Genomic DNA, 12269 nt, shown 5'->3' on the forward strand with positions numbered 1-12269 from the left:
AACTTAACCTAAGCGTTTTTCGAAGCTACTTTTTGGCTAACTTCTTATAGGAAAGTCTAGGAGCTCTGAAAATGAACGTGCGCGTCTTTCACTCTTCCCGAGGGACTTAGAAGAATTTTGTGATATTTTTTATTAAAATGGTGTATAAGGGTATATATATAAATATATTTTATGCACTGTATATGAGCTGGCGATTTCTAAGTCTGTGGTTCCAGAGGGGGTAACCAGGCTCACTAATAAAGGTCAAGCCACTTGGCTGCCAGAATGCCCTGCTTCAGCACAGACCAGAAAGGCATTGTGATAAGCGTATCCCCGGTATAGTCAGGGGTTAATGGGAGTCGTCCCCGTCCCCCCAGTATACGGCCAGAACCATGGACCCGGTACTTGTGGTTCGGACTGTCTCCAACCAGCCATAATGTTGTGAGAGTGAAATTATGTCTAAGTCCAGCTTTGGTACATTAGAAGCAACTCTGAAACTTAACCTAAGCGTTTTTCGAAGCGACTTTTTGGCTAACTTCTTATAGGAAGGTCTAGGAGCTCTGAAAATGAACGTGCGCGTCTTTCACTCTTCCCGAGAGACTTAGAAGAATTTTGTGATATTTTTTTATTAAAATGGTGTATAAGGGTATATATATAAATATATTTTATGCACTGTATATGAGCTGGCGATTTCTAAGTCTGTGGTTCCGAGAGGGGGTAACCAGGCTCACTAATAAAGGTCAAGCCACTTGGCTGCCAGAATGCCCTGCTTCAGCACAGACCAGAAAGGCATTGTGATAAGCGTATCCCCGGTATAGTCAGGGGTTAATGGGAGTCGTCCCCGTCCCGCCAGTATACGGCCAGAACCATGGACCCGGTACTTGTGGTTCGGACTGTCTCCAACCAGCCATAATGTTGTGAGAGTGAAATTATGTCTAAGTCCAGCTTTGGTACATTAGAAGCAACTCTGAAACTTAACCTAAGCGTTTTTCGAAGCTACTTTTTGGCTAACTTCTTATAGGAAGGTCTAGGAGCTCTGAAAATGAACGTGCGCGTCTTTCACTCTTCCCGAGAGACTTAGAAGAATTTTGTGATATTTTTTTATTAAAATGGTGTATAAGGGTATATATATAAATATATTTTATGCACTGTATATGAGCTGGCGATTTCTAAGTCTGTGGTTCCGAGAGGGGGTAACCAGGCTCACTAATAAAGGTCAAGCCACTTGGCTGCCAGAATGCCCTGCTTCAGCACAGACCAGAAAGGCATTGTGATAAGCGTATCCCCGGTATAGTCAGGGGTTAATGGGAGTCGTCCCCGTCCCGCCAGTATACGGCCAGAACCATGGACCCGGTACTTGTGGTTCGGACTGTCTCCAACCAGCCATAATGTTGTGAGAGTGAAATTATGTCTAAGTCCAGCTTTGGTACATTAGAAGCAACTCTGAAACTTAACCTAAGCGTTTTTCGAAGCTACTTTTTAGCTAACTTCTTATAGGAAGGTCTAGGAGCTCTGAAAATGAACGTGCGCGTCTTTCACTCTTCCCGAGAGACTTAGAAGAATTTTGTGATATTTTTTATTAAAATGGTGTATAAGGGTATATATATAAATATATTTTATGCACTGTATATGAGCTGGCGATTTCTAAGTCTGTGGTTCCGAGAGGGGGTAACCAGGCTCACTAATAAAGGTCAAGCCACTTGGCTGCCAGAATGCCCTGCTTCAGCACAGACCAGAAAGGCATTGTGATAAGCGTATCCCCGGTATAGTCAGGGGTTAATGGGAGTCGTCCCCGTCCCCCCAGTATACGGCCAGAACCATGGACCCGGTACTTGTGGTTCGGACTGTCTCCAACCAGCCATAATGTTGTGAGAGTGACATTATGTCTACGTCCAGCTTTGGTACATTAGAAGCAACTCTGAAACTTAACCTAAGCGTTTTTCGAAGCTACTTTTTGGCTAACTTCTTATAGGAAAGTCTAGGAGCTCTGAAAATGAACGTGCGCGTCTTTCACTCTTCCCGAGGGACTTAGAAGAATTTTGTGATATTTTTTATTAAAATGGTGTATAAGGGTATATATATAAATATATTTTATGCACTGTATATGAGCTGGCGATTTCTAAGTCTGTGGTTCCAGAGGGGGTAACCAGGCTCACTAATAAAGGTCAAGCCACTTGGCTGCCAGAATGCCCTGCTTCAGCACAGACCAGAAAGGCATTGTGATAAGCGTATCCCCGGTATAGTCAGGGGTTAATGGGAGTCGTCCCCGTCCCCCCAGTATACGGCCAGAACCATGGACCCGGTACTTGTGGTTCGGACTGTCTCCAACCAGCCATAATGTTGTGAGAGTGAAATTATGTCTAAGTCCAGCTTTGGTACATTAGAAGCAACTCTGAAACTTAACCTAAGCGTTTTTCGAAGCTACTTTTTAGCTAACTTCTTATAGGAAGGTCTAGGAGCTCTGAAAATGAACGTGCGCGTCTTTCACTCTTCCCGAGAGACTTAGAAGAATTTTGTGATATTTTTTATTAAAATGGTGTATAAGGGTATATATATAAATATATTTTATGCACTGTATATGAGCTGGCGATTTCTAAGTCTGTGGTTCCGAGAGGGGGTAACCAGGCTCACTAATAAAGGTCAAGCCACTTGGCTGCCAGAATGCCCTGCTTCAGCACAGACCAGAAAGGCATTGTGATAAGCGTATCCCCGGTATAGTCAGGGGTTAATGGGAGTCGTCCCCGTCCCCCCAGTATACGGCCAGAACCATGGACCCGGTACTTGTGGTTCGGACTGTCTCCAGCCAGCCATAATGTTGTGAGAGTGACATTATGTCTAAGTCCAGCTTTGGTACATTAGAAGCAACTCTGAAACTTAACCTAAGCGTTTTTCGAAGCTACTTTTTGGCTAACTTCTTATAGGAAGGTCTAGGAGCTCTGAAAATGAACGTGCGCGTCTTTCACTCTTCCCGAGGGACTTAGAAGAATTTTGTGATATTTTTTATTAAAATGGTGTATAAGGGTATTTATATAAATATATTTTATGCACTGTATATGAGCTGGCGATTTCTAAGTCTGTGGTTCCAGAGGGGGTAACCAGGCTCACTAATAAAGGTCAAGCCACTTGCCTGCCAGAATGCCCTGCTTCAGCACAGACCAGAAAGGCATTGTGATAAGCGTATCCCCGGTATAGTCAGGGGTTAATGGGAGTCGTCCCCGTCCCCCCAGTATACGGCCAGAACCATGGACCCGGTACTTGTGGTTCGGACTGTCTCCAACCAGCCATAATGTTGTGAGAGTGAAATTATGTCTAAGTCCAGCTTTGGTACATTAGAAGCAACTCTGAAACTTAACCTAAGCGTTTTTCGAAGCTACATTTTGGCTAACTTCTTATAGGAAGGTCTAGGTGCTCTGAAAATGAACGTGCGCGTCTTTCACTCTTCCCGAGAGACTTAGAAGAATTTTGTGATATTTTTTTATTAAAATGGTGTATAAGGGTATATATATAAATATATTTTATGCACTGTATATGAGCTGGCGATTTCTAAGTCTGTGGTTCCGAGAGGGGGTAACCAGGCTCACTAATAAAGGTCAAGCCACTTGGCTGCCAGAATGCCCTGCTTCAGCACAGACCAGAAAGGCATTGTGATAAGCGTATCCCCGGTATAGTCAGGGGTTAATGGGAGTCGTCCCCGTCCCGCCAGTATACGGCCAGAACCATGGACCCGGTACTTGTGGTTCGGACTGTCTCCAACCAGCCATAATGTTGTGAGAGTGAAATTATGTCTAAGTCCAGCTTTGGTACATTAGAAGCAACTCTGAAACTTAACCTAAGCGTTTTTCGAAGCTACTTTTTAGCTAACTTCTTATAGGAAGGTCTAGGAGCTCTGAAAATGAACGTGCGCGTCTTTCACTCTTCTCGAGAGACTTAGAAGAATTTTGTGATATTTTTTATTAAAATGGTGTATAAGGGTATATATATAAATATATTTTATGCACTGTATATGAGCTGGCGATTTCTAAGTCTGTGGTTCCGAGAGGGGGTAACCAGGCTCACTAATAAAGGTCAAGCCACTTGGCTGCCAGAATGCCCTGCTTCAGCACAGACCAGAAAGGCATTGTGATAAGCGTATCCCCGGTATAGTCAGGGGTTAATGGGAGTCGTCCCCGTCCCCCCAGTATACGGCCAGAACCATGGACCCGGTACTTGTGGTTCGGACTGTCTCCAACCAGCCATAATGTTGTGAGAGTGACATTATGTCTACGTCCAGCTTTGGTACATTAGAAGCAACTCTGAAACTTAACCTAAGCGTTTTTCGAAGCTACTTTTTGGCTAACTTCTTATAGGAAGGTGTAGGAGCTCTGAAAATGAACGTGCGCGTCTTTCACTCTTCCCGAGGGACTTAGAAGAATTTTGTGATATTTTTTATTAAAATGGTGTATAAGGGTATATATATAAATATATTTTATGCACTGTATATGAGCTGGCGATTTCTAAGTCTGTGGTTCCGAGAGGGGGTAACCAGGCTCACTAATAAAGGTCAAGCCACTTGGCTGCCAGAATGCCCTGCTTCAGCACAGACCAGAAAGGCATTGTGATAAGCGTATCCCCGGTATAGTCAGGGGTTAATGGGAGTCGTCCCCGTCCCCCCAGTATACGGCCAGAACCATGGACCCGGTACTTGTGGTTCGGACTGTCTCCAGCCAGCCATAATGTTGTGAGAGTGACATTATGTCTAAGTCCAGCTTTGGTACATTAGAAGCAACTCTGAAACTTAACCTAAGCGTTTTTCGAAGCTACTTTTTGGCTAACTTCTTATAGGAAGGTCTAGGAGCTCTGAAAATGAACGTGCGCGTCTTTCACTCTTCCCGAGGGACTTAGAAGAATTTTGTGATATTTTTTATTAAAATGGTGTATAAGGGTATATATATAAATATATTTTATGCACTGTATATGAGCTGGCGATTTCTAAGTCTGTGGTTCCAGAGGGGGTAACCAGGCTCACTAATAAAGGTCAAGCCACTTGCCTGCCAGAATGCCCTGCTTCAGCACAGACCAGAAAGGCATTGTGATAAGCGTATCCCCGGTATAGTCAGGGGTTAATGGGAGTCGTCCCCGTCCCCCCAGTATACGGCCAGAACCATGGACCCGGTACTTGTGGTTCGGACTGTCTCCAACCAGCCATAATGTTGTGAGAGTGAAATTATGTCTAAGTCCAGCTTTGGTACATTAGAAGCAACTCTGAAACTTAACCTAAGCGTTTTTCGAAGCTACTTTTTGGCTAACTTCTTATAGGAAGGTCTAGGAGCTCTGAAAATGAACGTGCGCGTCTTTCACTCTTCCCGAGAGACTTAGAAGAATTTTGTGATATTTTTTTATTAAAATGGTGTATAAGGGTATATATATAAATATATTTTATGCACTGTATATGAGCTGGCGATTTCTAAGTCTGTGGTTCCGAGAGGGGGTAACCAGGCTCACTAATAAAGGTCAAGCCACTTGGCTGCCAGAATGCCCTGCTTCAGCACAGACCAGAAAGGCATTGTGATAAGCGTATCCCCGGTATAGTCAGGGGTTAATGGGAGTCGTCCCCGTCCCCCCAGTATACGGCCAGAACCATGGACCCGGTACTTGTGGTTCGGACTGTCTCCAACCAGCCATAATGTTGTGAGAGTGACATTATGTCTACGTCCAGCTTTGGTACATTAGAAGCAACTCTGAAACTTAACCTAAGCGTTTTTCGAAGCTACTTTTTGGCTAACTTCTTATAGGAAGGTCTAGGAGCTCTGAAAATGAACGTGCGCGTCTTTCACTCTTCCCGAGGGACTTAGAAGAATTTTGTGATATTTTTTATTAAAATGGTGTATAAGGGTATATATATAAATATATTTTATGCACTGTATATGAGCTGGCGATTTCTAAGTCTGTGGTTCCAGAGGGGGTAACCAGGCTCACTAATAAAGGTCAAGCCACTTGGCTGCCAGAAAGCCCTGCTTCAGCACAGACCAGAAAGACATTGTGATAAGCGTATCCCCGGTATAGTCAGGGGTTAATGGGAGTCGTCCCCGTCCCCCCAGTATACGGCCAGAACCATGGACCCGGTACTTGTGGTTCGGACTGTCTACAACCAGCCATAATGTTGTGAGAGTGAAATTATGTCTAAGTCCAGCTTTGGTACATTAGAAGCAACTCTGAAACTTAACCTAAGCGTTTTTCGAAGCTACTTTTTGGCTAACTTCTTATAGGAAGGTCTAGGAGCTCTGAAAATGAACGTGCGCGTCTTTCACTCTTCCCGAGAGACTTAGAAGAATTTTGTGATATTTTTTTATTAAAATGGTGTATAAGGGTATATATATAAATATATTTTATGCACTGTATATGAGCTGGCGATTTCTAAGTCTGTGGTTCCGAGAGGGGGTAACCAGGCTCACTAATAAAGGTCAAGCCACTTGGCTGCCAGAATGCCCTGCTTCAGCACAGACCAGAAAGGCATTGTGATAAGCGTATCCCCGGTATAGTCAGGGGTTAATGGGAGTCGTCCCCGTCCCGCCAGTATACGGCCAGAACCATGGACCCGGTACTTGTGGTTCGGACTGTCTCCAATCCGACATAATGTTGTGAGAGTGAAATTATGTCTAAGTCCAGCTTTGGTACATTAGAAGCAACTCTGAAACTTAACCTAAGCGTTTTTCGAAGCTACTTTTTGGCTAACTTCTTATAGGAAGGTCTAGGAGCTCTGAAAATGAACGTGCGCGTCTTTCACTCTTCCCGAGAGACTTAGAAGAATTTTGTGATATTTTTTTATTAAAATGGTGTATAAGGGTATATATATAAATATATTTTATGCACTGTATATGAGCTGGCGATTTCTAAGTCTGTGGTTCCGAGAGGGGGTAACCAGGCTCACTAATAAAGGTCAAGCCACTTGGCTGCCAGAATGCCCTGCTTCAGCACAGACCAGAAAGGCATTGTGATAAGCGTATCCCCGGTATAGTCAGGGGTTAATGGGAGTCGTCCCCGTCCCCCCAGTATATGGCCAGAACCATGGACCCGGTACTTGTGGTTCGGACTGTCTCCAACCAGCCATAATGTTGTGAGAGTGACATTATGTCTACGTCCAGCTTTGGTACATTAGAAGCAACTCTGAAACTTAACCTAAGCGTTTTTCGAAGCTACTTTTTGGCTAACTTCTTATAGGAAGGTCTAGGAGCTCTGAAAATGAACGTGCGCGTCTTTCACTCTTCCCGAGGGACTTAGAAGAATTTTGTGATATTTTTTATTAAAATGGTGTATAAGGGTATATATATAAATATATTTTATGCACTGTATATGAGCTGGCGATTTCTAAGTCTGTGGTTCCAGAGGGGGTAACCAGGCTCACTAATAAAGGTCAAGCCACTTGGCTGCCAGAATGCCCTGCTTCAGCACAGACCAGAAAGACATTGTGATAAGCGTATCCCCGGTATAGTCAGGGGTTAATGGGAGTCGTCCCCGTCCCCCCAGTATACGGCCAGAACCATGGACCCGGTACTTGTGGTTCGGACTGTCTCCAACCAGCCATAATGTTGTGAGAGTGAAATTATGTCTAAGTCCAGCTTTGGTACATTAGAAGCAACTCTGAAACTTAACCTAAGCGTTTTTCGAAGCTACTTTTTGGCTAACTTCTTATAGGAAGGTCTAGGAGCTCTGAAAATGAACGTGCGCGTCTTTCACTCTTCCCGAGAGACTTAGAAGAATTTTGTGATATTTTTTTATTAAAATGGTGTATAAGGGTATATATATAAATATATTTTATGCACTGTATATGAGCTGGCGATTTCTAAGTCTGTGGTTCCGAGAGGGGGTAACCAGGCTCACTAATAAAGGTCAAGCCACTTGGCTGCCAGAATGCCCTGCTTCAGCACAGACCAGAAAGGCATTGTGATAAGCGTATCCCCGGTATAGTCAGGGGTTAATGGGAGTCGTCCCCGTCCCGCCAGTATACGGCCAGAACCATGGACCCGGTACTTGTGGTTCGGACTGTCTCCAACCAGCCATAATGTTGTGAGAGTGAAATTATGTCTAAGTCCAGCTTTGGTACATTAGAAGCAACTCTGAAACTTAACCTAAGCGTTTTTCGAAGCTACTTTTTGGCTAACTTCTTATAGGAAGGTCTAGGAGCTCTGAAAATGAACGTGCGCGTCTTTCACTCTTCCCGAGGGACTTAGAAGAATTTTGTGATATTTTTTATTAAAATGGTGTATAAGGGTATATATATAAATATATTTTATGCACTGTATATGAGCTGGCGATTTCTAAGTCTGTGGTTCCAGAGGGGGTAACCAGGCTCACTAATAAAGGTCAAGCCACTTGGCTGCCAGAATGCCCTGCTTCAGCACAGACCAGAAAGACATTGTGATAAGCGTATCCCCGGTATAGTCAGGGGTTAATGGGAGTCGTCCCCGTCCCCCCAGTATACGGCCAGAACCATGGACCCGGTACTTGTGGTTCGGACTGTCTCCAACCAGCCATAATGTTGTGAGAGTGAAATTATGTCTAAGTCCAGCTTTGGTACATTAGAAGCAACTCTGAAACTTAACCTAAGCGTTTTTCGAAGCTACTTTTTGGCTAACTTCTTATAGGAAGGTCTAGGAGCTCTGAAAATGAACGTGCGCGTCTTTCACTCTTCCCGAGAGACTTAGAAGAATTTTGTGATATTTTTTTATTAAAATGGTGTATAAGGGTATATATATAAATATATTTTATGCACTGTATATGAGCTGGCGATTTCTAAGTCTGTGGTTCCGAGAGGGGGTAACCAGGCTCACTAATAAAGGTCAAGCCACTTGGCTGCCAGAATGCCATGCTTCAGCACAGACCAGAAAGGCATTGTGATAAGCGTATCCCCGGTATAGTCAGGGGTTAATGGGAGTCGTCCCCGTCCCGCCAGTATACGGCCAGAACCATGGACCCGGTACTTGTGGTTCGGACTGTCTCCAACCAGCCATAATGTTGTGAGAGTGAAATTATGTCTAAGTCCAGCTTTGGTACATTAGAAGCAACTCTGAAACTTAACCTAAGCGTTTTTCGAAGCTACTTTTTGGCTAACTTCTTATAGGAAGGTCTAGGAGCTCTGAAAATGAACGTGCGCGTCTTTCACTCTTCCCGAGGGACTTAGAAGAATTTTGTGATATTTTTTATTAAAATGGTGTATAAGGGTATATATATAAATATATTTTATGCACTGTATATGAGCTGGCGATTTCTAAGTCTGTGGTTCCAGAGGGGGTAACCAGGCTCACTAATAAAGGTCAAGCCACTTGGCTGCCAGAATGCCCTGCTTCAGCACAGACCAGAAAGACATTGTGATAAGCGTATCCCCGGTATAGTCAGGGGTTAATGGGAGTCGTCCCCGTCCCCCCAGTATACGGCCAGAACCATGGACCCGGTACTTGTGGTTCGGACTGTCTCCAACCAGCCATAATGTTGTGAGAGTGAAATTATGTCTAAGTCCAGCTTTGGTACATTAGAAGCAACTCTGAAACTTAACCTAAGCGTTTTTCGAAGCTACTTTTTGGCTAACTTCTTATAGGAAGGTCTAGGAGCTCTGAAAATGAACGTGCGCGTCTTTCACTCTTCCCGAGAGACTTAGAAGAATTTTGTGATATTTTTTTATTAAAATGGTGTATAAGGGTATATATATAAATATATTTTATGCACTGTATATGAGCTGGCGATTTCTAAGTCTGTGGTTCCAGAGGGGGTAACCAGGCTCACTAATAAAGGTCAAGCCACTTGGCTGCCAGAATGCCCTGCTTCAGCACAGACCAGAAAGACATTGTGATAAGCGTATCCCCGGTATAGTCAGGGGTTAATGGGAGTCGTCCCCGTCCCCCCAGTATACGGCCAGAACCATGGACCCGGTACTTGTGGTTCGGACTGTCTACAACCAGCCATAATGTTGTGAGAGTGAAATTATGTCTAAGTCCAGCTTTGGTACATTAGAAGCAACTCTGAAACTTAACCTAAGCGTTTTTCGAAGCTACTTTTTGGCTAACTTCTTATAGGAAGGCCTAGGAGCTCTGAAAATGAACGTGCGCGTCTTTCACTCTTCCCGAGAGACTTAGAAGAATTTTGTGATATTTTTTTATTAAAATGGTGTATAAGGGTATATATATAAATATATTTTATGCACTGTATATGAGCTGGCGATTTCTAAGTCTGTGGTTCCGAGAGGGGGTAACCAGGCTCACTAATAAAGGTCAAGCCACTTGGCTGCCAGAATGCCCTGCTTCAGCACAGACCAGAAAGGCATTGTGATAAGCGTATCCCCGGTATAGTCAGGGGTTAATGGGAGTCGTCCCCGTCCCGCCAGTATACGGCCAGAACCATGGACCCGGTACTTGTGGTTCGGACTGTCTCCAACCAGCCATAATGTTGTGAGAGTGAAATTATGTCTAAGTCCAGCTTTGGTACATTAGAAGCAACTCTGAAACTTAACCTAAGCGTTTTTCGAAGCTACTTTTTAGCTAACTTCTTATAGGAAGGTCTAGGAGCTCTGAAAATGAACGTGCGCGTCTTTCACTCTTCCCGAGAGACTTAGAAGAATTTTGTGATATTTTTTATTAAAATGGTGTATAAGGGTATATATATAAATATATTTTATGCACTGTATATGAGCTGGCGATTTCTAAGTCTGTGGTTCCGAGAGGGGGTAACCAGGCTCACTAATAAAGGTCAAGCCACTTGGCTGCCAGAATGCCCTGCTTCAGCACAGACCAGAAAGGCATTGTGATAAGCGTATCCCCGGTATAGTCAGGGGTTAATGGGAGTCGTCCCCGTCCCCCCAGTATACGGCCAGAACCATGGACCCGGTACTTGTGGTTCGGACTGTCTCCAACCAGCCATAATGTTGTGAGAGTGACATTATGTCTACGTCCAGCTTTGGTACATTAGAAGCAACTCTGAAACTTAACCTAAGCGTTTTTCGAAGCTACTTTTTGGCTAACTTCTTATAGGAAGGTCTAGGAGCTCTGAAAATGAACGTGCGCGTCTTTCACTCTTCCCGAGGGACTTAGAAGAATTTTGTGATATTTTTTATTAAAATGGTGTATAAGGGTATATATATAAATATATTTTATGCACTGTATAAGAGCTGGCGATTTCTAAGTCTGTGGTTCCAGAGGGGGTAACCAGACTCACTAATAAAGGTCAAGCCACTTGGCTGCCAGAATGCCCTGCTTCAGCACAGACCAGAAAGACATTGTGATAAGCGTATCCCCGGTATAGTCAGGGGTTAATGGGAGTCGTCCCCGTCCCCCCAGTATACGGCCAGAACCATGGACCCGGTACTTGTGGTTCGGACTGTCTCCAACCAGCCATAATGTTGTGAGAGTGAAATTATGTCTAAGTCCAGCTTTGGTACATTAGAAGCAACTCTGAAACTTAACCTAAGCGTTTTTCGAAGCTACTTTTTGGCTAACTTCTTATAGGAAGGTCTAGGAGCTCTGAAAATGAACGTGCGCGTCTTTCACTCTTCCTGAGAGACTTAGAAGAATTTTGTGATATTTTTTTATTAAAATGGTGTATAAGGGTATATATATAAATATATTTTATGCACTGTATATGAGCTGGCGATTTCTAAGTCTGTGGTTCCGAGAGGGGGTAACCAGGCTCACTAATAAAGGTCAAGCCACTTGGCTGCCAGAATGCCCTGCTTCAGCACAGACCAGAAAGGCATTGTGATAAGCGTATCCCCGGTATAGTCAGGGGTTAATGGGAGTCGTCCCCGTCCCGCCAGTATACGGCCAGAACCATGGACCCGGTACTTGTGGTTCGGACTGTCTCCAACCAGCCATAATGTTGTGAGAGTGAAATTATGTCTAAGTCCAGCTTTGGTACATTAGAAGCAACTCTGAAACTTAACCTAAGCGTTTTTCGAAGCTACTTTTTGGCTAACTTCTTATAGGAAGGTCTAGGAGCTCTGAAAATGAACGTGCGCGTCTTTCACTCTTCCCGAGAGACTTAGAAGAATTTTGTGATATTTTTTATTAAAATGGTGTATAAGGGTATATATATAAATATATTTTATGCACTGTATATGAGCTGGCGATTTCTAAGTCTGTGGTTCCAGAGGGGGTAACCAGGCTCACTAATAAAGGTCAAGCCACTTGGCTGCCAGAATGCCCTGCTTCAGCACAGACCAGAAAGGCATTGTGATAAGCGTATCCCCGGTATAGTCAGGGGTTAATGGGAGTCGTCCCCGTCCCGCCAGTATACGGCCAGAACCATGGACCCGGTACTTGTGGTTC

The sequence above is a fragment of the Ascaphus truei genome, unplaced genomic scaffold, assembly GCF_040206685.1.
Source record: "Ascaphus truei isolate aAscTru1 unplaced genomic scaffold, aAscTru1.hap1 HAP1_SCAFFOLD_81, whole genome shotgun sequence".
Classification (NCBI taxonomy): Eukaryota; Metazoa; Chordata; class Amphibia; order Anura; family Ascaphidae; genus Ascaphus; species Ascaphus truei.